Source organism: Triturus cristatus, chromosome 8, assembly GCF_964204655.1.
Source record: "Triturus cristatus chromosome 8, aTriCri1.1, whole genome shotgun sequence".
NCBI lineage: Eukaryota > Metazoa > Chordata > Amphibia > Caudata > Salamandridae > Triturus > Triturus cristatus.
Genome location: NC_140591.1, coordinates 1,620,012,974 through 1,620,036,817, shown reverse-complemented (window position 1 = coordinate 1,620,036,817; position 23,844 = coordinate 1,620,012,974). Strand labels below are relative to the sequence as shown.

Below are 23,844 nucleotides of genomic sequence, written 5' to 3'. Positions count from 1 at the left end.
AGAGATAAAAAATCATTCTAGAGTTGAATTCAAGTAATGCATTCTTAAAGAAGGCATAATTAAAACATTTATGAACAGGATAAGCAATATATCAATGAGGTGTTTATCAATAGGATCAGTATCCTCGTCTAAACTATTTGAGTAGTGTGTTTTCTGAACTGAGAAATGATTATGAAAGTGAAAAACTCAGGTTTCTCTTGAACACCATATGGCAAACTGTTCCTTAAAGCATTTTCAAAAGGGTGCTGTGGCTTAGCTGGTTAAAGCGCCTGTCTAGTAAACAGGAGATCCTGAGTTCAAATCTCAGCAGTGACTTGCTTTCCTCATTCTTAAATAAAAAACTATTTTCATTAATTCGTCCTGCGATTCAATTAAATTAGAAAAGTCTGATTTATCTTTCGGTTGAACAGATCATCTTAAACCTAATAAAAACTGAAAGTGTTTTCAATATTATAGTAACAATACTGTGATTGCAAAATCAAAAAGGTATTTCAATGAGCAAGAGGCAGATGAAATATAACCCTAGATTTGAGCAATATTGATGAATATATGTAAAACACTTATTTATGAACTATTCAAAATATGGGATTGAGTTTAAAATGTGTTCTTTTGTAATACAACATAGCTATTCTTGTTTACAGATTAGGAATCCTTGCTTGTTTAACATTAGACTACATATTAAGACACTTTAACACAGGCACAGAATTTGATCACCAATACTAAATTAATGATCCCTTCTGTATCACTGAAATAGGTGCTGTGGCTAAGTGGTTAAAGCGCCTGTCTCGTAAACAGGAAATCCTGAGTTCAAATCTAAGCAGCACCTTATTATTGGTCCTTACATGTAAAAATAATTTTCATCACGCAAATGTTTAATACATTTTAAAAAGAAAAGTGTTGTTCTGTGAACATTAGAATGGGTCATCTTAAATTGAAAAACAAAAAAACGTGGTATTGTGAAGATTTTCAAAGTAATGCTTTGAATGAAAAAGGGAAAAAAGAGTGACAAAGAGCAAAATAGAGATAAAAAATCATTCTAGAGTTGAATTCAAGTAATGCATTCTTAAAGAAGGCATAATTAAAACATTTATGAACAGGATAAGCAATATATCAATGAGGTGTTTATCAATAGGATCAGTATCCTCGTCTAAACTATTTGAGTAGTGCGTTTTCTGAACTGAGAAATGATTATGAAAGTGAAAAACTCAGGTTTCTCTTGAACACCATATGGCAAACTGTTCCTTAAAGCATTTTCAAAATGGTGCTGTGGCTTAGCTGGTTAAAGCGCCTGTCTAGTAAACAGGAGATCCTGAGTTCAAATCTCAGCAGTTCCTTGCTTTCCTCATTCTTAAATAAAAAACTATTTTCATTAAGTCGTCCTGCGATTCAATTCAATTAGAAAAGTTCAATTTATCTTTTGGTTGAACAGATCATCTTAAACCTAATAAAAACTGAAAGTGTTTTCAATATTATAGTAACAATACTGTGATTGCAAAAATCAAAAAGGTATTTCAATGAGCAAGAGGCAGATGAAATATGACCCTAGATTTGAGCAATATTGATGAATATATGTAAAACACTTATTTATAAACTATTCAAAATATGGGATTGAGTTTAAAATGTGTTCTTTTTTAATACAACATAGCTATTCTTGTTTACAGATTAGGAATCCTTGCTTGTTTAACATTAGAATACATATTAAGACACTTTAACACAGGCACAGAATTTGATCACCAATACTAAATTAATGATCCCTTCTGTATCACTAAAATAGGTGCTGTGGCTAAGTGGTTAAAGCGCCTGTCTCGTAAACAGGAAATCCTGAGTTCAAATCTCAGCAGCACCTTATTATTGGTCCTTACATGTAAAAATAATTTTCATCACGCAAATGTTTAATACATTTTAAAAAGAAAAGTGTTGTTCTGTGAACATTAGAATGGGTCATCTTAAATTGAAAAACAAAAAAACGTGGTATTGTGAAGATTTTCAAAGTAATGCTTTGAATGAAAAAGGGAAAAAAGAGTGACAAAGAGCAAAATAGAGATAAAAAATCATTCTAGAGTTGAATTCAAGTAATGCATTCTTAAAGAAGGCATAATTAAAACATTTATGAACAGGATAAGCAATATATCAATGAGGTGTTTATCAATAGGATCAGTATCCTCGTCTAAACTATTTGAGTAGTGCGTTTTCTGAACTGAGAAATGATTATGAAAGTGAAAAACTCAGGTTTCTCTTGAACACCATATGGCAAACTGTTCCTTAAAGCATTTTCAAAAGGGTGCTGTGGCGAAGCTGGTTAAAGCGCCTGTCTAGTAAACAGGAGATCCTGAGTTCAAATCTCAGCAGTGCCTTGCTTTCCTCATTCTTAAATAAAAAACTATTTTCATTAAGTCGTCCTGCGATTCAATTCAATTAGAAAAGTTCGATTTATCTTTTGGTTGAAGAGATCATCTTAAACCTAATAAAAACTGAAAGTGTTTTCAATATTATAGTAACAATACTGTGATTGCAAAAATCAAAAAGGTATTTCAATGAGCAAGAGGCAGATGAAATATGACCCTAGATTTGAGCAATATTGATAAATATATGTAAAACACTTATTTATAAACTATTCAAAATATGGGATTGAGTTTAAAATGTGTTCTTTTTTAATACAACATAGCTATTCTTGTTTACAGATTAGGAATCCTTGCTTGTTTAACATTAGAATACATATTAAGACACTTTAACACAGGCACAGAAGTTGATCACCAATACTAAATTAATGATCCCTTCTGTAGCACTAAAGTAGGTGCTGTGGCTAAGTGGTTAAAGCGCCTGTCTCGTAAACAGGAAATCCTGAGTTCAAATCTCTGCAGCACCTTATTATTGGTCCTTACATGTAAAAATAATTTTCATCACGCAAATGTTTAATACATTTTAAAAAGAAAAGTGTTGTTCTGTGAACATTAGAATGGGTCATCTTAAATTGAAAAACTAAAAAACGTGGTATTGTGAAGATTTTCAAAGTAATGCTTTGAATGAAAAAGGGAAAAAAGAGTGACAAAGAGCAAAATAGAGATGAAAAATCATTCTAGAGTTGAAATCAAGTAATGCATTCTTAAAGAAGGCATAATTAAAACATTTATGAACAGGATAAGCAATATATCAATGAGGTGTTTATGAATAGGATCAGTATCCTCGTCTAAACTATTTGAGTAGAGTGTTTTCTGAACTGAGAAATGATTATGAAAGTGAAAAACTCAGGATTCTCTTGAACACCATATGGCAAACTGTTCCTTAAAGCATGTTCAAGAGGGTGCTGTGGCTTAGCTGGTTAAAGCACCTGTCTAGTAAACAGGAGATCCTGAGTTCAAATTTCAGCAGTCCCTTGCTTTCCTCATTCTTAAATAAAAAACTATTTTCATTAATTCGTCCTGCGATTCAATTAAATTCGAAAAGTCTGATTTATTTTTCGGTTGAACAGATCATCTTAAACCTAATAAAAACTGAAAGTGTTTTCAATATTATAGTAACAATACTGTGATTGCAAAAATCAAAAAGGTATTTCAATGAGCAAGAGGCAGATGAAATATAACCCTAGATTTTAGCAATATTGATGAATATATGTAAAACACTTATTTATGAACTATTCAAAATATGGGATTGAGTTTAAAATGTGTTCTTTTTTAATACAACATAGCTATTCTTGTTTACAGATTAGGAATCCTTGCTTGTTTAACATTAGAATACTTATTAAGACACTTTAACACAGGCACAGAATTTGATCACCAATACTAAATGAATGATCCCTTCTGTATCACTAAAATAGGTGCTGTGGCTAAGTGGTTAAAACACCTGTCTCGTAACCAGGAAATCCTGAGTTCAAATCTCAGCAGCACCTTATTATTGGTCCTTACATGTAAAAATAATTTTCATCCCGCAAATGTTTAATACATTTTAAAAAGAAAAGTGTTGTTCAGTGAACATTAGAATGGGTCATCTTAAATTGAAAAACAAAAAAACGTGGTATTGTTAAGATTTTCAAAGTAATGCTTTGAATGAAAAAGGGAAAAAGGAGTGACAAAGAGCAAAATAGAGATAAAAAATCATTCTAGAGTTGAATTCAAGCAATGCACTCTTAAAGAAGGCATAATTAAAACTTTTATGAACAGGATAAGCAATATATCAATGAGGTGTTTATCAATAGGATCAGTATACTCGTCTAAACTATTTGAGTAGTGCGTTTACTGAACTTACAAATGATTATGAAAGTGAAAAACTCAGGTTTCTCTTGAACACCATATGGCAAACTGTTCCTTAAAGCTTTTTCAAAAGGGTGCTGTGGCTTAGCTGGTTAAAGCGCCTGTCTAGTGAACAGGAGATCCTGATTTCAAATCTCAGCAGTGCCTTGCTTTCCTCATTCTTAAATAAAAAATTATTTTCATTAATTCGTCCTGCGATTCAATTAAATTAGAAAAGTCTGATTTATCTTTCGGTTGAACAGATCATCTTAAAGCTAATAAAAACTGAAAGTGTTTTCAATATTATAGTAACAATACTGTGATTGCAAAAATCAAAAAGGTATTTCAATGAGCAAGAGGCAGATGAAATATAACCCTAGATTTGAGCACTATTGATGAATATATGTAAAACACTTATTTATGAACTATTCAAAATATGGGATTGAGTTTAAAATGTGTTATTTTGTAATACAACATAGCTATTCTTGTTTACAGATTAGGAATCCTTGCTTGTTTAACATTAGAATACATATTAAGACACTTTAACACAGGCACAGAAGTTGATCACCAATACTAAATTAATGATCCCTTCTGTAGCACTAAAGTAGGTGCTGTGGCTAAGTGGTTAAAGCGCCTGTCTCGTAAACAGGAAATCCTGAGTTCAAATCTCAGCAGTGCCTTGCTTTCCTCATTCTTAAATAAAAAACTATTTTCATTAAGTCGTCCTGCGATTCAATTCAATTAGAAAAGTTCGATTTATCTTTTGGTTGAACAGATCATCTTAAACCTAATAAAAACTGAAAGTGTTTTCAATATTATAGTAACAATACTGTGATTGCAAAAATCAAAAAGGTATTTCAATGAGCAAGAGGCAGATGAAATATGACCCTAGATTTGAGCAATATTGATGAATATATGTAAAACACTTATTTATAAACTATTCAAAATATGGGATTGAGTTTAAAATGTGTTCTTTTTTAATACAACATAGCTATTCTTGTTTACAGATTAGGAATCCTTGCTTGTTTAACATTAGAATACATATTAAGACACTTTAACACAGGCACAGAAGTTGATCACCAATACTAAATTAATGATCCCTTCTGTAGCACTAAAGTAGGTGCTGTGGCTAAGTGGTTAAAGCGCCTGTCTCGTAAACAGGAAATCCTGAGTTCAAATCTCTGCAGCACCTTATTATTGGTCCTTACATGTAAAAATAATTTTCATCACGCAAATGTTTAATACATTTTAAAAAGAAAAGTGTTGTTCTGTGAACATTAGAATGGGTCATCTTAAATTGAAAAACTAAAAAACGTGGTATTGTGAAGATTTTCAAAGTAATGCTTTGAATGAAAAAGGGAAAAAAGAGTGACAAAGAGCAAAATAGAGATGAAAAATCATTCTAGAGTTGAAATCAAGTAATGCATTCTTAAAGAAGGCATAATTAAAACATTTATGAACAGGATAAGCAATATATCAATGAGGTGTTTATGAATAGGATCAGTATCCTCGTCTAAACTATTTGAGTAGAGCGTTTTCTGAACTGAGAAATGATTATGAAAGTGAAAAACTCAGGTTTCTCTTGAACACCATATGGCAAACTGTTCCTTAAAGCATTTTCAAAAGGGTGCTGTGGCGAAGCTGGTTAAAGCGCCTGTCTAGTAAACAGGAGATCCTGAGTTCAAATCTCAGCAGTGCCTTGCTTTCCTCATTCTTAAATAAAAAACTATTTTCATTAAGTCGTCCTGCGATTCAATTCAATTAGAAAAGTTCGATTTATCTTTTGGTTGAAGAGATCATCTTAAACCTAATAAAAACTGAAAGTGTTTTCAATATTATAGTAACAATACTGTGATTGCAAAAATCAAAAAGGTATTTCAATGAGCAAGAGGCAGATGAAATATGACCCTAGATTTGAGCAATATTGATAAATATATGTAAAACACTTATTTATAAACTATTCAAAATATGGGATTGAGTTTAAAATGTGTTCTTTTTTAATACAACATAGCTATTCTTGTTTACAGATTAGGAATCCTTGCTTGTTTAACATTAGAATACATATTAAGACACTTTAACACAGGCACAGAAGTTGATCACCAATACTAAATTAATGATCCCTTCTGTAGCACTAAAGTAGGTGCTGTGGCTAAGTGGTTAAAGCGCCTGTCTCGTAAACAGGAAATCCTGAGTTCAAATCTCTGCAGCACCTTATTATTGGTCCTTACATGTAAAAATAATTTTCATCACGCAAATGTTTAATACATTTTAAAAAGAAAAGTGTTGTTCTGTGAACATTAGAATGGGTCATCTTAAATTGAAAAACTAAAAAACGTGGTATTGTGAAGATTTTCAAAGTAATGCTTTGAATGAAAAAGGGAAAAAAGAGTGACAAAGAGCAAAATAGAGATGAAAAATCATTCTAGAGTTGAAATCAAGTAATGCATTCTTAAAGAAGGCATAATTAAAACATTTATGAACAGGATAAGCAATATATCAATGAGGTGTTTATGAATAGGATCAGTATCCTCATCTAAACTATTTGAGTAGAGTGTTTTCTGAACTGAGAAATGATTATGAAAGTGAAAAACTCAGGATTCTCTTGAACACCATATGGCAAACTGTTCCTTAAAGCATGTTCAAGAGGGTGCTGTGGCTTAGCTGGTTAAAGCACCTGTCTAGTAAACAGGAGATCCTGAGTTCAAATTTCAGCAGTCCCTTGCTTTCCTCATTCTTAAATAAAAAACTATTTTCATTAATTCGTCCTGCGATTCAATTAAATTCGAAAAGTCTGATTTATTTTTCGGTTGAACAGATCATCTTAAACCTAATAAAAACTGAAAGTGTTTTCAATATTATAGTAACAATACTGTGATTGCAAAAATCAAAAAGGTATTTCAATGAGCAAGAGGCAGATGAAATATAACCCTAGATTTTAGCAATATTGATGAATATATGTAAAACACTTATTTATGAACTATTCAAAATATGGGATTGAGTTTAAAATGTGTTCTTTTTTAATACAACATAGCTATTCTTGTTTACAGATTAGGAATCCTTGCTTGTTTAACATTAGAATACTTATTAAGACACTTTAACACAGGCACAGAATTTGATCACCAATACTAAATGAATGATCCCTTCTGTATCACTAAAATAGGTGCTGTGGCTAAGTGGTTAAAACACCTGTCTCGTAACCAGGAAATCCTGAGTTCAAATCTCAGCAGCACCTTATTATTGGTCCTTACATGTAAAAATAATTTTCATCCCGCAAATGTTTAATACATTTTAAAAAGAAAAGTGTTGTTCAGTGAACATTAGAATGGGTCATCTTAAATTGAAAAACAAAAAAACGTGGTATTGTTAAGATTTTCAAAGTAATGCTTTGAATGAAAAAGGGAAAAAGGAGTGACAAAGAGCAAAATAGAGATAAAAAATCATTCTAGAGTTGAATTCAAGCAATGCACTCTTAAAGAAGGCATAATTAAAACTTTTATGAACAGGATAAGCAATATATCAATGAGGTGTTTATCAATAGGATCAGTATACTCGTCTAAACTATTTGAGTAGTGCGTTTACTGAACTTACAAATGATTATGAAAGTGAAAAACTCAGGTTTCTCTTGAACACCATATGGCAAACTGTTCCTTAAAGCTTTTTCAAAAGGGTGCTGTGGCTTAGCTGGTTAAAGCGCCTGTCTAGTGAACAGGAGATCCTGAGTTCAAATCTCAGCAGTGCCTTGCTTTCCTCATTCTTAAATAAAAAATTATTTTCATTAATTCGTCCTGCGATTCAATTAAATTAGAAAAGTCTGATTTATCTTTCGGTTGAACAGATCATCTTAAAGCTAATAAAAACTGAAAGTGTTTTCAATATTATAGTAACAATACTGTGATTGCAAAAATCAAAAAGGTATTTCAATGAGCAAGAGGCAGATGAAATATAACCCTAGATTTGAGCACTATTGATGAATATATGTAAAACACTTATTTATGAACTATTCAAAATATGGGATTGAGTTTAAAATGTGTTATTTTGTAATACAACATAGCTATTCTTGTTTACAGATTAGGAATCCTTGCTTGTTTAACATTAGAATACATATTAAGACACTTTAACACAGGCACAGAAGTTGATCACCAATACTAAATTAATGATCCCTTCTGTAGCACTAAAGTAGGTGCTGTGGCTAAGTGGTTAAAGCGCCTGTCTCGTAAACAGGAAATCCTGAGTTCAAATCTCAGCAGTGCCTTGCTTTCCTCATTCTTAAATAAAAAACTATTTTCATTAAGTCGTCCTGCGATTCAATTCAATTAGAAAAGTTCGATTTATCTTTTGGTTGAACAGATCATCTTAAACCTAATAAAAACTGAAAGTGTTTTCAATATTATAGTAACAATACTGTGATTGCAAAAATCAAAAAGGTATTTCAATGAGCAAGAGGCAGATGAAATATGACCCTAGATTTGAGCAATATTGATGAATATATGTAAAACACTTATTTATAAACTATTCAAAATATGGGATTGAGTTTAAAATGTGTTCTTTTTTAATACAACATAGCTATTCTTGTTTACAGATTAGGAATCCTTGCTTGTTTAACATTAGAATACATATTAAGACACTTTAACACAGGCACAGAAGTTGATCACCAATACTAAATTAATGATCCCTTCTGTAGCACTAAAGTAGGTGCTGTGGCTAAGTGGTTAAAGCGCCTGTCTCGTAAACAGGAAATCCTGAGTTCAAATCTCTGCAGCACCTTATTATTGGTCCTTACATGTAAAAATAATTTTCATCACGCAAATGTTTAATACATTTTAAAAAGAAAAGTGTTGTTCTGTGAACATTAGAATGGGTCATCTTAAATTGAAAAACTAAAAAACGTGGTATTGTGAAGATTTTCAAAGTAATGCTTTGAATGAAAAAGGGAAAAAAGAGTGACAAAGAGCAAAATAGAGATGAAAAATCATTCTAGAGTTGAAATCAAGTAATGCATTCTTAAAGAAGGCATAATTAAAACATTTATGAACAGGATAAGCAATATATCAATGAGGTGTTTATGAATAGGATCAGTATCCTCGTCTAAACTATTTGAGTAGAGCGTTTTCTGAACTGAGAAATGATTATGAAAGTGAAAAACTCAGGATTCTCTTGAACACCATATGGCAAACTGTTCCTTAAAGCATGTTCAAGAGGGTGCTGTGGCTTAGCTGGTTAAAGCACCTGTCTAGTAAACAGGAGATCCTGAGTTCAAATTTCAGCAGTCCCTTGCTTTCCTCATTCTTAAATAAAAAACTATTTTCATTAATTCGTCCTGCGATTCAATTAAATTAGAAAAGTCTGATTTATTTTTCGGTTGAACAGATCATCTTAAACCTAATAAAAACTGAAAGTGTTTTCAATATTATAGTAACAATACTGTGATTGCAAAAATCAAAAAGGTATTTCAATGAGCAAGAGGCAGATGAAATATAACCCTAGATTTTAGCAATATTGATGAATATATGTTAAACACTTATGTATGAACTATTCAAAATATGGGATTGAGTTTAAAATGTGTTCTTTTTTAATACAACATAGCTATTCTTGTTTACAGATTAGGAATCCTTGCTTGTTTAACATTAGAATACTTATTAAGACACTTTAACACAGGCACAGAATTTGATCACCAATACTAAATGAATGATCCCTTCTGTATCACTAAAATAGGTGCTGTGGCTAAGTGGTTAAAGCACTTGTCTCGTAACCAGGTAATCCTGAGTTCAAATCTCAGCAGCACCTTATTATTGGTCCTTACATGTAAAAATAATTTTCATCCCGCAAATGTTTAATACATTTTAAAAAGAAAAGTGTTGTTCAGTGAACATTAGAATGGGTCATCTTAAATTGAAAAACAAAAAAACGTGGTATTGTTAAGATTTTCAAAGTAATGCTTTGAATGAAAAAGGGAAAAAGGAGTGACAAAGAGCAAAATAGAGATAAAAAATCATTCTAGAGTTGAATTCAAGCAATGCACTCTTAAAGAAGGCATAATTAAAACTTTTATGAACAGGATAAGCAATATATCAATGAGGTGTTTATCAATAGGATCAGTATCCTCGTCTAAACTATTTGAGTAGTGCGTTTACTGAACTGACAAATGATTATGAAAGTGAAAAACTCAGGTTTCTCTTGAACACCATATGGCAAACTGTTCCTTAAAGCTTTTTCAAAAGGGTGCTGTGGCTTAGCTGGTTAAAGCGCCTGTCTAGTAAACAGGAGATCCTGAGTTCAAATCTCAGCAGTGCCTTGCTTTCCTCATTCTTAAATAAAAAAGTATTTTCATTAATTCGTCCTGCGATTCAATTAAATTAGAAAAGTCTGATTTATCTTTCGGTTGAACAGATCATCTTAAACCTAATAAAAACTGAAAGTGTTTTCAATATTATAGTAACAATACTGTGATTGCAAAATCAAAAAGGTATTTCAATGAGCAAGAGGCAGATGAAATATAACCCTAGATTTGAGCAATATTGATGAATATATGTAAAACACTTATTTATGAACTATTCAAAATATGGGATTGAGTTTAAAATGTGTTCTTTTGTAATACAACATAGCTATTCTTGTTTACAGATTAGGAATCCTTGCTTGTTTAACATTAGACTACATATTAAGACACTTTAACACAGGCACAGAATTTGATCACCAATACTAAATTAATGATCCCTTCTGTATCACTAAAATAGGTGCTGTGGCTAAGTGGTTAAAGCGCCTGTCTCGTAAACAGGAAATCCTGAGTTCAAATCTCAGCAGCACCTTATTATTGGTCCTTACATGTAAAAATAATTTTCATCACGCAAATGTTTAATACATTTTAAAAAGAAAAGTGTTGTTCTGTGAACATTAGAATGGGTCATCTTAAATTGAAAATCAAAAAAACGTGGTATTGTGAAGATTTTCAAAGTAATGCTTTGAATGAAAAAGGGAAAAAAGAGTGACAAAGAGCAAAATAGAGATAAAAAATCATTCTAGAGTTGAATTCAAGTAATGCATTCTTAAAGAAGGCATAATTAAAACATTTATGAACAGGATAAGCAATATATCAATGAGGTGTTTATCAATAGGATCAGTATCCTCGTCTAAACTATTTGAGTAGTGCGTTTTCTGAACTGAGAAATGATTATGAAAGTGAAAAACTCAGGTTTCTCTTGAACACCATATGGCAAACTGTTCCTTAAAGCATTTTCAAAAGGGTGCTGTGGCTTAGCTGGTTAAAGCGCCTGTCTAGTAAACAGGAGATCCTGAGTTCAAATCTCAGCAGTGCCTTGCTTTCCTCATTCTTAAATAAAAAACTATTTTCATTAAGTCGTCCTGCGATTCAATTCAATTAGAAAAGTTCGATTTATCTTTTGGTTGAACAGATCATCTTAAACCTAATAAAAACTGAAAGTGTTTTCAATATTATAGTAACAATACTGTGATTGCAAAAATCAAAAAGGTATTTCAATGAGCAAGAGGCAGATGAAATATGACCCTAGATTTGAGCAATATTGATGAATATATGTAAAACACTTATTTATAAACTATTCAAAATATGGGATTGAGTTTAAAATGTGTTCTTTTTTAATACAACATAGCTATTCTTGTTTACAGATTAGGAATCCTTGCTTGTTTAACATTAGAATACATATTAAGACACTTTAACACAGGCACAGAATTTGATCACCAATACTAAATTAATGATCCCTTCTGTATCACTAAAATAGGTGCTGTGGCTAAGTGGTTAAAGCGCCTGTCTCGTAAACAGGAAATCCTGAGTTCAAATCTCAGCAGCACCTTATTATTGGTCCTTACATGTAAAAATAATTTTCATCACGCAAATGTTTAATACATTTTAAAAAGAAAAGTGTTGTTCTGTGAACATTAGAATGGGTCATCTTAAATTGAAAAACAAAAAACGTAGTATTGTGAAGATTTTCAAAGTAATGCTTTGAATGAAAAAGGGAAAAAAGAGTTACAAAGAGCAAAATAGAGATAAAAAATCATTCTAGAGTTGAATTCGAGTAATGCATTCTTAAAGAAGGCATAATTAAAACATTTATGAACAGGATAAGCAATATATCAATGAGGTGTTTATCAATAGGATCAGTATCCTCGTCTAAACTATTTGAGTAGTGCGTTTTCTGAACTGAGAAATGATTATGAAAGTGAAAAACTCATGTTTCTCTTGAACACCATATGGCAAACTGTTCCTTAAAGCATTTTCAAAAGGGTGCTGTGGCTTAGCTGGTTAAAGCGCCTGTCTAGTAAACAGGAGATCCTGAGTTCAAATCTCAGCAGTGCCTTGCTTTCCTCATTCTTAAATAAAAAACTATTTTCATTAAGTCGTCCTGCGATTCAATTCAATTAGAAAAGTTCGATTTATCTTTTGGTTGAACAGATCATCTTAAACCTAATAAAAACTGAAAGTGTTTTCAATATTATAGTAACAATACTGTGATTGCAAAAATCAAAAAGGTATTTCAATGAGCAAGAGGCAGATGAAATATAACCCTAGATTTGAGCAATATTGATGAATATATGTAAAACACTTATTTATAAACTATTCAAAATATGGGATTGAGTTTAAAATGTGTTCTTTTTTAATACAACATAGCTATTCTTGTTTACAGATTAGGAATCCTTGCTTGTTTAACATTAGAATACATATTAAGACACTTTAACACAGGCACAGAAGTTGATCACCAATACTAAATTAATGATCCCTTCTCTAGCACTAAAATAGGTGCTGTGGCTAAGTGGTTAAAGCGCCTGGCTCGTAAACAGGAAATCCTGAGTTCAAATCTCTGCAGCACCTTATTATTGGTCCTTACATGTAAAAATAATTTTCATCACGCAAATGTTTAATACATTTTAAAAAGAAAAGTGTTGTTCTGTGAACATTAGAATGGGTCATCTTAAATTGAAAAACTAAAAAACGTGGTATTGTGAAGATTTTCAAAGTAATGCTTTGAATGAAAAAGGGAAAAAAGAGTGACAAAGAGCAAAATAGAGATGAAAAATCATTCTAGAGTTGAAATCAAGTAATGCATTCTTAAAGAAGGCATAATTAAAACATTTATGAACAGGATAAGCAATATATCAATGAGGTGTTTATGAATAGGATCAGTATCCTCGTCTAAACTATTTGAGTAGAGCGTTTTCTGAACTGAGAAATGATTATGAAAGTGAAAAACTCAGGATTCTCTTGAACACCATATGGCAAACTGTTCCTTAAAGCATATTCAAGAGGGTGCTGTGGCTTAGCTGGTTAAATCACCTGTCTAGTAAACAGGAGATCCTGAGTTCAAATTTCAGCAGTCCCTTGCTTTCCTCATTCTTAAATAAAAAACTATTTTCATTAATTCGTCCTGCGATTCAATTAAATTAGAAAAGTCTGATTTATTTTTCGGTTGAACAGATCATCTTAAACCTAATAAAAACTGAAAGTGTTTTCAATATTATAGTAACAATACTGTGATTGCAAAAATCAAAAAGGTATTTCAATGAGCAAGAGGCAGATGAAATATAACCCTAGATTTGAGCAATATTGATGAATATATGTAAAACACTTATTTATGAACTATTCAAAATATGGGATTGAGTTTAAAATGTGTTCTTTTTTAATACAACATAGCTATTCTTGTTTACAGATTAGGAATCCTTGCTTGTTTAACATTAGAATTCTTATTAAGACACTTTAACACAGGCACAGAATTTGATCACCAATACTAAATGAATGATCCCTTCTGTATCACTAAAATAGGTGCTGTGGCTAAGTGGTTAAAGCACCCGTCTCGTAACCAGGAAATCCTGAGTTCAAATCTCAGCAGCACCGTATTATTGGTCCTTACACGTAAAAATAATTTTCATCACGCAAATGTTTAATACATTTTAAAAAGAAAAGTGTTGTTCAGTGAACATTAGAATGGGTCATCTTAAATTGAAAAACAAAAAAACGTGGTATTGTTAAGATTTTCAAAGTAATGCTTTGAATGAAAAGGGGAAAAAAGAGTGACAAAGAGCAAAAGAGAGATAAAAAATCATTCTAGAGTTGAATTCAAGTAATGCATTCTTAAAGAAGGCATGATTAAAACATTTATGAACAGGATAAGCAATATATCAATGAGGTGTTTATGAATAGGATCAGTATTCTCGTCTAAACTATTTGAGTAGTGCGTTTTCTGAACTGAGAAATGATTTTGAAAGTGAAAAACTCAGGATTCTCTTGAACACCATATGGCAAACTGTTCCTTAAAGCATTTTCAAAAGGGTGCTGTGGCTTAGCTGGTTAAAGCACCTGTCTAGTAAACAGGAGATCCTGAGTTCAAATCGTAGCAGTGCCTTGCTTTCCTCATTCTTAAATAAAAAATTATTTTCATTAAGTCATCCTGCGATTCAATTAAATTAGAAAAGTCTGATTTATCTTTCGGTTGAACAGATCATCTTAAACCTAATAAAAACTGAAAGTGTTTTCAATATTATAGTAACAATACTGTGATTGCAAAAATCAAAAAGGTATTTCAATGAGCAAGAGGCAGATGAAATATAACCCTAGATTTGAGCAATATTGATGAATATATGTAAAACACTTATTTATGAACTATTCAAAATATGGGATTGAGTTTAAAATGTGTTCTTTTGTAATACAACATAGCTATTCTTGTTTACAGATTAGGAATCCTTGCTTGTTTAACATTAGAATACATATTAAGACACTTTAACACAGGCACAGAATTTGATCACCAATACTAAATTAATGATCCCTTCTGTATCCCTAAAATAGGTGCTGTGGCTAAGTGGTTAAAGCGCCTGTCTCGTAAACAGGAAATCTTGAGTTCAAATCTCAGCAGCACCTTATTATTGGTCCTTACATGTAAAAATTATTTTCATCACGCAAATGTTTAATACATTTTAAAAAGAAAAGTGCTGTTCTGTGAACATTAGAATGGGTCATCTTAAATTGAAAAACTAAAAAACATGGTATTGTGAAGATTTTCAAAGTAATGCTTTGAATGAAAAACGGAAAAAAGAGTGACAAAGAGCAAAATAGAAATAAAAAATCATTCTAGAGTTGAAATCAAGTAAAGCATTCTTAAAGAAGGCATAATTAAAACATTTATGAACAGGATAAGCAATATATCAATGAGGTGTTTATCAATAGGATCAGTATCCTCGTCTAAAGTAGTTGAGTAGAGCGTTTTCTGAACTGAGAAATGATTATGAAAGTGAAAAACTCAGGAGTCTCTTGAACACCATATGGCAAACTGTTCCTTAAAGCATTTTCAAGAGGGTGCTGTGGCTTAGCTGGTTAAAGCGCCTGTCTAGTAAACAGGAGATCCTGAGTTCAAATCTCAGCAGCACCTTATTATTGGTCCTTACATGTAAAAATAATTTTCATCACGCAAATGTTTAATACATTTTAAAAAGAAAAGTGTTGTTCTGTGAACATTAGAATGGGTCATCTTAAATTGAAAAACAAAAAAACGTGGTATTGTGAAGATTTTCAAAGTAATGCTTTGAATGAAAAAGGGAAAAAAGAGTGACAAAGAGCAAAAGAGAGATAAAAAATCATTCTAGAGTTGAATTCAAGTAATTCATTCTTAAAGAAGGCATGATTAAAACATTTATGAACAGGATAAGCAATATATCAATGAGGTGTTTATGAATAGGATCAGTATTCTCGTCTAAACTATTTGAGTAGTGCGTTTTCTGAACTGAGAAATGATTATGAAAGTGAAAAACTCAGGTTTCTCTTGAACACCATATGGCAAACTGTTCCTTAAAGCATTTTCAAGAGGGTGCTGTGGCTTAGCTGGTTAAAGCGCCTGTCTAGTAAACAGGAGATCCTGAGTTCAAATCTCAGCAGTCCCTTGCTTTCCTCATTCTTAAATAAAAAATTATTTTCATTAAGTCGTCCTGCGATTCAATTAAATTAGAAAAGTCTGATTTATCTTTCGGTTGAACAGATCATCTTAAACCTAATAAAAACTGAAAGTGTTTTCAATATTATAGTAACAATACTGTGATTGCAAAATTAAAAAGGTATTTCAATGAGCAAGAGGCAGATGAAATATGACCCTAGATTTGAGCAATATTGATGAATATTTGTAAAACACTTATTTATAAACTATTCAAAATATGGGATTGAGTTTAAAATGTGTTCTTTTTTAATACAACATAGGTATTCTTGTTTACAGATTAGGACTCCTTGCTTGTTTAACATTAGAATACATATTAAGACACTTTAACACAGGCACAGAATTTGATCACCAATACTAAATTAATGATCCCTTCTGTATCACTAAATTAGGTGCTGTGGCTAAGTGGTTAAAGCGCCTGTCTCGTAAACAGGAAATCCTGAGTTCAAATCTCAGCAGCACCTTATTATTGGTCCTTACATGTAAAAATAATTTTCATCATGCAAATGTTTAATATATTTTAAAAAGAAAAGTGTTGTTCTGTGAACATTAGAATGGGTCATCTTAAATTGAAAAACAAAAAAACGTGGTATTGTGAAGATTTTCAAAGTAATGCTTTAAATGAAAAAGGGAGAAAAAAGTGACAAAGAGCAAAATAGAGATAACAAATCATTCTAGAGTTGAATTCAAGTAATGCATTCTTAAAGAAGGCATGATTAAAACATTATGAACAAGATAAGCAATATATCAATGAGGTGTTTATGAATAGGATCAGTATCCTCGTCTAAAGTAGTTGAGTAGAGCGTTTTCTGAACTGAGAAATGATTATGAAAGTGAAAAACTCAGGATTCTCTTGAACACCATATGGCAAACTGTTCCTTAAAGCATTTTCAAGAGGGTGCTGTGGCTTAGATGGTGAAAGCGCCTGTCTAGTAAACCGGAGATCCTGAGTTCAAATCTCAGAGGTGCCTTGCTTTCCGCATTCTTAAATAAAAAACTATTTTCATTAAGTCATCCTGCGATTCAATTCAATTAGAAAAGTCTGATTTATCTTTCGGTTGAACAGATCATCTTAAACCTAATAAAAACTGAAAGTGTTTTCAATATTATAGTAACAATACTGTGATTGCAAAAATCAGAAAGGTATTTCAATGAGCAAGAGGCAGATGAAATATAACCCTAGATTTGAGCAATATTGATGAATATATGTACAACACTTATTTATGAACTATTCAAAATATGGGATTGAGTTTAAAATGTGTTCTTTTGTGATACAACATAGCTATTCTTGTTTACAGATTAGAAATCCGTGCTTGTTTAACATTAGAATACATATTAAGACACTTTAACACAGGCACAGAATTTGATCACCAATACTAAATTAATGATCCGTTCTGTATAACTAAAATAGCTGCTGTGGCTAAGTGGTTAAAGCGCCTGTCTCATAAACAGGAAATCCTGAGTTCAAATCTCAGCAGCACCTTATTATTGGTCCTTACATGTAATAATAATTTTCAGCACGCAAATGTTTAATACATTTTAAAAAGAAAAGTGTTGTTCTGTGAACATTAGAATGGGTCATCTTAAATTGAAAAACTAAAAAACGTGGTATTGTGAAGATTTTCAAAGTAATGCTTTGAATGAAAAAGGGAAAAAAGAGTGACAAAGAGAAAAATAGACATAAAAAATCATTCTAGAGTTGAATTCAAGTAATGCATTCTTAAAGAAGGCATAATTAAAACATTTATGAACAGGATAAGCAATATATCAATGAGGTGTTTATGAATAGGATCAGTATCCTCGTCTAAACTATTTGAGTAGTGCGTTTTCTGAACTGAGAAATGATTATGAAAGTGAAAAACTCAGGTTTCTCTTGAACACCATATGGCAAACTGTTCCTTAAAGCATTTTCAAGAGGGTGCTGTGGCTTAGCTGGTTAAAGCGCCTGTCTAATAAACAGGAGATCCTGAGTTCAAATCTCAGCAGTGCCTTGCTTTCCTCATTCTTAAATCAAAAAATTATTTTCATTAAGTCGTCCTGCGATTCAATTAAATTAGAAAAGTCTGATTTATCTTTCGGTTGAACAGATCATCTTAAACCTAATAAAAACTGAAAGTGTTTTCAATATTATAGTAACAATACTGTGATTGCAAAAATCAGAAAGGTATTTCAATGAGCAAGAGGCAGATGAAATATAACCCTAGATTTGAGCAATATTGATGAATATATGTACAACACTTATTTATGAACTATTCAAAATATGGGATTGAGTTTAAAATGTGTTCTTTTGTGATACAACATAGCTATTCTTGTTTACAGATTAGAAATCCTTGCTTGTTTAACATTAGAATACATATTAAGACACTTTAACACAGGCACAGAATTTGATCACCAATACTAAATGAATGATCCCTTCTGTATCACTAAAATAGGTGCTGTGGCTAAGTGGTTAAAGCACCTGTCTCGTAACCAGGTAATCCTGAGTTCAAATCTCAGCAGCACCTTATTATTGGTCCTTACATGTAAAAATAATTTTCATCCCGCAAATGTTTAATACATTTTAAAAAGAAAAGTGTTGTTCAGTGAACATTAGAATGGGTCATCTTAAATTGAAAAACAAAAAAACGTGGTATTGTTAAGATTTTCAAAGTAATGCTTTGAATGAAAAAGGGAAAAAGGAGTGACAAAGAGCAAAATAGAGATAAAAAATCATTCTAGAGTTGAATTCAAGCAATGCACTCTTAAAGAAGGCATAATTAAAACTTTTATGAACAGGATAAGCAATATATCAATGAGGTGTTTATCAATAGGATCAGTATCCTCGTCTAAACTATTTGAGTAGTGCGTTTACTGAACTGACAAATGATTATGAAAGTGAAAAACTCAGGTTTCTCTTGAACACCATATGGCAAACTGTTCCTTAAAGCTTTTTCAAAAGGGTGCTGTGGCTTAGCTGGTTAAAGCGCTTGTCTAGTAAACAGGAGATCCTGAGTTCAAATCTCAGCAGTGCCTTGCTTTCCTCATTCTTAAATAAAAAACTATTTTCATTAATTCGTCCTGCGATTCAATTAAATTAGAAAAGTCTGATTTATCTTTCGGTTGAACAGATCATCTTAAACCTAATAAAAACTGAAAGTGTTTTCAATATTATAGTAACAATACTGTGATTGCAAAATCAAAAAGGTATTTCAATGAGCAAGAGGCAGATGAAATATAACCCTAGATTTGAGCAATATTGATGAATATATGTAAAACACTTATTTATGAACTATTCAAAATATGGGATTGAGTTTAAAATGTGTTCTTTTGTAATACAACATAGCTATTCTTGTTTACAGATTAGGAATCCTTGCTTGTTTAACATTAGACTACATATTAAGACACTTTAACACAGGCACAGAATTTGATCACCAATACTAAATTAATGATCCCTTCTGTATCACTAAAATAGGTGCTGTGGCTAAGTGGTTAAAGTGCCTGTCTCATAAACAGGAAATCCTGAGTTCAAATCTCAGCAGCACCTTATTATTGGTCCTTACATGTAAAAATAATTTTCATCACGCAAATGTTTAATACATTTTAAAAAGAAAAGTGTTGTTCTGTGAACATTAGAATGGGTCATCTTAAATTGAAAATCAAAAAAACGTGGTATTGTGAAGATTTTCAAAGTAATGCTTTGAATGAAAAAGGGAAAAACGAGTGACAAAGAGCAAAATAGAGATAAAAAATCATTCTAGAGTTGAATTCAAGTAATGCATTCTTAAAGAAGGCATAATTAAAACATTTATGAACAGGATAAGCAATATATCAATGAGGTGTTTATCAATAGGATCAGTATCCTCGTCTAAACTATTTGAGTAGTGCGTTTTCTGAACTGAGAAATGATTATGAAAGTGAAAAACTCAGGTTTCTCTTGAACACCATATGGCAAACTGTTCCTTAAAGCATTTTCAAAAGGGTGCTGTGGCTTAGCTGGTTAAAGCGCCTGTCTAGTAAACAGGAGATCCTGAGTTCAAATCTCAGCAGTGCCTTGCTTTCCTCATTCTTAAATAAAAAACTATTTTCATTAAGTCGTCCTGCGATTCAATTCAATTATAAAAGTTCGATTTATCTTTTGGTTGAACAGATCATCTTAAACCTAATAAAAACTGAAAGTGTTTTCAATATTATAGTAACAATACTGTGATTGCAAAAATCAAAAAGGTATTTCAATGAGCAAGAGGCAGATGAAATATGACCCTAGATTTGAGCAATATTGATGAATATATGTAAAACACTTATTTATAAACTATTCAAAATATGGGATTGAGTTTAAAATGTGTTCTTTTTTAATACAACATAGCTATTCTTGTTTACAGATTAGGAATCCTTGCTTGTTTAACATTAGAATACATATTAAGACACTTTAACACAGGCACAGAATTTGATCACCAATACTAAATTAATGATCCCTTCTGTATCACTAAAATAGGTGCTGTGGCTAAGTGGTTAAAGCGCCTGTCTCGTAAACAGGAAATCCTGAGTTCAAATCTCAGCAGCACCTTATTATTGGTCCTTACATGTAAAAATAATTTTCATCACGCAAATGTTTAATACATTTTAAAAAGAAAAGTGTTGTTCTGTGAACATTAGAATGGGTCATCTTAAATTGAAAAACAAAAAACGTGGTATTGTGAAGATTTTCAAAGTAATGCTTTGAATGAAAAAGGGAAAAAAGAGTTACAAAGAGCAAAATAGAGATAAAAAATCATTCTAGAGTTGAATTCGAGTAATGCATTCTTAAAGAAGGCATAATTAAAACATTTATGAACAGGATAAGCAATATATCAATGAGGTGTTTATCAATAGGATCAGTATCCTCGTCTAAACTATTTGAGTAGTGCGTTTTCTGAACTGAGAAATGATTATGAAAGTGAAAAACTCAGGTTTCTCTTGAACACCATATGGCAAACTGTTCCTTAAAGCATTTTCAAAAGGGTGCTGTGGCTTAGCTGGTTAAAGCGCCTGTCTAGTAAACAGGAGATCCTGAGTTCAAATCTCAGCAGTGCCTTGCTTTCCTCATTCTTAAATAAAAAACTATTTTCATTAAGTCGTCCTGCGATTCAATTCAATTATAAAAGTTCGATTTATCTTTTGGTTGAACAGATCATCTTAAACCTAATAAAAACTGAAAGTGTTTTCAATATTATAGTAACAATACTGTGATTGCAAAAATCAAAAAGGTATTTCAATGAGCAAGAGGCAGATGAAATATGACCCTAGATTTGAGCAATATTGATGAATATATGTAAAACACTTATTTATAAACTATTCAAAATATGGGATTGAGTTTAAAATGTGTTCTTTTTTAATACAACATAGCTATTCTTGTTTACAGATTAGGAATCCTTGCTTGTTTAACATTAGAATACATATTAAGACACTTTAACACAGGCACAGAATTTGATCACCAATACTAAATTAATGATCCCTTCTGTATCACTAAAATAGGTGCTGTGGCTAAGTGGTTAAAGTGCCTGTCTCGTAAACAGGAAATCCTGAGTTCAAATCTCAGCAGCACCTTATTATTGGTCCTTACATGTAAAAATAATTTTCATCACGCAAATGTTTAATACATTTTAAAAAGAAAAGTGTTGTTCTGTGAACATTAGAATGGGTCATCTTAAATTGAAAATAAAAAAAACGTGGTATTGTGAAGATTTTCAAAGTAATGCTTTGAATGAAAAAGGGAAAAAAGAGTGACAAAGAGCAAAATAGAGATAAAAAATCATTCTAGAGTTGAATTCAAGTAATGCATTCTTAAAGAAGGCATAATTAAAACATTTATGAACAGGATAAGCAATATATCAATGAGGTGTTTATCAATAGGATCAGTATCCTCGTCTAAACTATTTGAGTAGTGCGTTTTCTGAACTGAGAAATGATTATGAAAGTGAAAAACTCATGTTTCTCTTGAACACCATATGGCAAACTGTTCCTTAAAGCATTTTCAAAAGGGTGCTGTGGCTTAGCTGGTTAAAGCGCCTGTCTAGTAAACAGGAGATCCTGAGTTCAAATCTCAGCAGTGCCTTGCTTTCCTCATTCTTAAATAAAAAACTATTTTCATTAAGTCGTCCTGCGATTCAATTCAATTAGAAAAGTTCGATTTATCTTTTGGTTGAACAGATCATCTTAAACCTAATAAAAACTGAAAGTGTTTTCAATATTATAGTAACAATACTGTGATTGCAAAAATCAAAAAGGTATTTCAATGAGCAAGAGGCAGATGAAATATAACCCTAGATTTGAGCAATATTGATGAATATATGTAAAACACTTATTTATAAACTATTCAAAATATGGGATTGAGTTTAAAATGTGTTCTTTTTTAATACAACATAGCTATTCTTGTTTACAGATTAGGAATCCTTGCTTGTTTAACATTAGAATACATATTAAGACACTTTAACACAGGCACAGAAGTTGATCACCAATACTAAATTAATGATCCCTTCTCTAGCACTAAAATAGGTGCTGTGGCTAAGTGGTTAAAGCGCCTGGCTCGTAAACAGGAAATCCTGAGTTCAAATCTCTGCAGCACCTTATTATTGGTCCTTACATGTAAAAATAATTTTCATCACGCAAATGTTTAATACATTTTAAAAAGAAAAGTGTTGTTCTGTGAACATTAGAATGGGTCATCTTAAATTGAAAAACTAAAAAACGTGGTATTGTGAAGATTTTCAAAGTAATGCTTTGAATGAAAAAGGGAAAAAAGAGTGACAAAGAGCAAAATAGAGATGAAAAATCATTCTAGAGTTGAAATCAAGTAATGCATTCTTAAAGAAGGCATAATTAAAACATTTATGAACAGGATAAGCAATATATCAATGAGGTGTTTATGAATAGGATCAGTATCCTCGTCTAAACTATTTGAGTAGTGCGTTTTCTGAACTGAGAAATGATTATGAAAGTGAAAAACTCAGGTTTCTCTTGAACACCATATGGCAAACTGTTCCTTAAAGCATTTTCAAAAGGGTGCTGTGGCTTAGCTGGTTAAAGCGCCTGTCTAGTAAACAGGAGATCCTGAGTTCAAATCTCAGCAGTGCCTTGCTTTCCTCATTCTTAAATAAAAAACTATTTTCATTAAGTCGTCCTGCGATTCAATTCAATTATAAAAGTTCGATTTATCTTTTGGTTGAACAGATCATCTTAAACCTAATAAAAACTGAAAGTGTTTTCAATATTATAGTAACAATACTGTGATTGCAAAAATCAAAAAGGTATTTCAATGAGCAAGAGGCAGATGAAATATGACCCTAGATTTGAGCAATATTGATGAATATATGTAAAACACTTATTTATAAACTATTCAAAATATGGGATTGAGTTTAAAATGTGTTCTTTTTTAATACAACATAGCTATTCTTGTTTACAGATTAGGAATCCTTGCTTGTTTAACATTAGAATACATATTAAGACACTTTAACACAGGCACAGAATTTGATCACCAATACTAAATTAATGATCCCTTCTGTATCACTAAAATAGGTGCTGTGGCTAAGTGGTTAAAGTGCCTGTCTCGTAAACAGGAAATCCTGAGTTCAAATCTCAGCAGCACCTTATTATTGGTCCTTACATGTAAAAATAATTTTCATCACGCAAATGTTTAATACATTTTAAAAAGAAAAGTG

General features: G+C 31.6%; 24 non-coding genes across 24 annotated transcripts; all 24 read left to right on the top strand.

Moving 5' to 3' along the window:
- The first annotated feature begins 1,260 nt into the window (after positions 1–1,260).
- On the top strand, positions 1,261–1,334 carry TRNAT-AGU (transfer RNA threonine (anticodon AGU)). The gene has a single exon. It is a non-coding gene; the product is annotated as a tRNA-Thr (tRNA).
- A 439-nt stretch (positions 1,335–1,773) lies between these two features.
- TRNAT-CGU (transfer RNA threonine (anticodon CGU)) lies at positions 1,774–1,846 on the top strand. Its single transcript has one exon. It is a non-coding gene; the product is annotated as a tRNA-Thr (tRNA).
- Positions 1,847–2,793: 947 nt separating this feature from the next.
- On the top strand, positions 2,794–2,866 carry TRNAT-CGU (transfer RNA threonine (anticodon CGU)). The gene has a single exon. It is a non-coding gene; the product is annotated as a tRNA-Thr (tRNA).
- Positions 2,867–4,833: 1,967 nt separating this feature from the next.
- TRNAT-CGU (transfer RNA threonine (anticodon CGU)) lies at positions 4,834–4,906 on the top strand. The gene has a single exon. It is a non-coding gene; the product is annotated as a tRNA-Thr (tRNA).
- A 439-nt stretch (positions 4,907–5,345) lies between these two features.
- Positions 5,346–5,418, top strand: TRNAT-CGU (transfer RNA threonine (anticodon CGU)). The gene has a single exon. It is a non-coding gene; the product is annotated as a tRNA-Thr (tRNA).
- A 947-nt stretch (positions 5,419–6,365) lies between these two features.
- TRNAT-CGU (transfer RNA threonine (anticodon CGU)) lies at positions 6,366–6,438 on the top strand. Its single transcript has one exon. It is a non-coding gene; the product is annotated as a tRNA-Thr (tRNA).
- Positions 6,439–7,892: 1,454 nt separating this feature from the next.
- On the top strand, positions 7,893–7,966 carry TRNAT-AGU (transfer RNA threonine (anticodon AGU)). The gene has a single exon. It is a non-coding gene; the product is annotated as a tRNA-Thr (tRNA).
- Positions 7,967–8,405: 439 nt separating this feature from the next.
- TRNAT-CGU (transfer RNA threonine (anticodon CGU)) lies at positions 8,406–8,478 on the top strand. The gene has a single exon. It is a non-coding gene; the product is annotated as a tRNA-Thr (tRNA).
- A 439-nt stretch (positions 8,479–8,917) lies between these two features.
- On the top strand, positions 8,918–8,990 carry TRNAT-CGU (transfer RNA threonine (anticodon CGU)). Its single transcript has one exon. It is a non-coding gene; the product is annotated as a tRNA-Thr (tRNA).
- A 1,454-nt stretch (positions 8,991–10,444) lies between these two features.
- On the top strand, positions 10,445–10,518 carry TRNAT-AGU (transfer RNA threonine (anticodon AGU)). The gene has a single exon. It is a non-coding gene; the product is annotated as a tRNA-Thr (tRNA).
- A 438-nt stretch (positions 10,519–10,956) lies between these two features.
- Positions 10,957–11,029, top strand: TRNAT-CGU (transfer RNA threonine (anticodon CGU)). The gene has a single exon. It is a non-coding gene; the product is annotated as a tRNA-Thr (tRNA).
- Positions 11,030–11,463: 434 nt separating this feature from the next.
- Positions 11,464–11,537, top strand: TRNAT-AGU (transfer RNA threonine (anticodon AGU)). The gene has a single exon. It is a non-coding gene; the product is annotated as a tRNA-Thr (tRNA).
- A 439-nt stretch (positions 11,538–11,976) lies between these two features.
- On the top strand, positions 11,977–12,049 carry TRNAT-CGU (transfer RNA threonine (anticodon CGU)). Its single transcript has one exon. It is a non-coding gene; the product is annotated as a tRNA-Thr (tRNA).
- Positions 12,050–12,482: 433 nt separating this feature from the next.
- Positions 12,483–12,556, top strand: TRNAT-AGU (transfer RNA threonine (anticodon AGU)). The gene has a single exon. It is a non-coding gene; the product is annotated as a tRNA-Thr (tRNA).
- A 2,479-nt stretch (positions 12,557–15,035) lies between these two features.
- TRNAT-CGU (transfer RNA threonine (anticodon CGU)) lies at positions 15,036–15,108 on the top strand. Its single transcript has one exon. It is a non-coding gene; the product is annotated as a tRNA-Thr (tRNA).
- Positions 15,109–15,542: 434 nt separating this feature from the next.
- Positions 15,543–15,616, top strand: TRNAT-AGU (transfer RNA threonine (anticodon AGU)). Its single transcript has one exon. It is a non-coding gene; the product is annotated as a tRNA-Thr (tRNA).
- Positions 15,617–16,562: 946 nt separating this feature from the next.
- On the top strand, positions 16,563–16,635 carry TRNAT-CGU (transfer RNA threonine (anticodon CGU)). Its single transcript has one exon. It is a non-coding gene; the product is annotated as a tRNA-Thr (tRNA).
- A 3,493-nt stretch (positions 16,636–20,128) lies between these two features.
- TRNAT-AGU (transfer RNA threonine (anticodon AGU)) lies at positions 20,129–20,202 on the top strand. Its single transcript has one exon. It is a non-coding gene; the product is annotated as a tRNA-Thr (tRNA).
- Positions 20,203–20,641: 439 nt separating this feature from the next.
- Positions 20,642–20,714, top strand: TRNAT-CGU (transfer RNA threonine (anticodon CGU)). The gene has a single exon. It is a non-coding gene; the product is annotated as a tRNA-Thr (tRNA).
- A 433-nt stretch (positions 20,715–21,147) lies between these two features.
- On the top strand, positions 21,148–21,221 carry TRNAT-AGU (transfer RNA threonine (anticodon AGU)). Its single transcript has one exon. It is a non-coding gene; the product is annotated as a tRNA-Thr (tRNA).
- A 439-nt stretch (positions 21,222–21,660) lies between these two features.
- TRNAT-CGU (transfer RNA threonine (anticodon CGU)) lies at positions 21,661–21,733 on the top strand. Its single transcript has one exon. It is a non-coding gene; the product is annotated as a tRNA-Thr (tRNA).
- Positions 21,734–22,167: 434 nt separating this feature from the next.
- Positions 22,168–22,241, top strand: TRNAT-AGU (transfer RNA threonine (anticodon AGU)). Its single transcript has one exon. It is a non-coding gene; the product is annotated as a tRNA-Thr (tRNA).
- A 946-nt stretch (positions 22,242–23,187) lies between these two features.
- TRNAT-AGU (transfer RNA threonine (anticodon AGU)) lies at positions 23,188–23,261 on the top strand. Its single transcript has one exon. It is a non-coding gene; the product is annotated as a tRNA-Thr (tRNA).
- Positions 23,262–23,700: 439 nt separating this feature from the next.
- On the top strand, positions 23,701–23,773 carry TRNAT-CGU (transfer RNA threonine (anticodon CGU)). The gene has a single exon. It is a non-coding gene; the product is annotated as a tRNA-Thr (tRNA).
- The last annotated feature ends 71 nt before the right edge of the window (positions 23,774–23,844 follow it).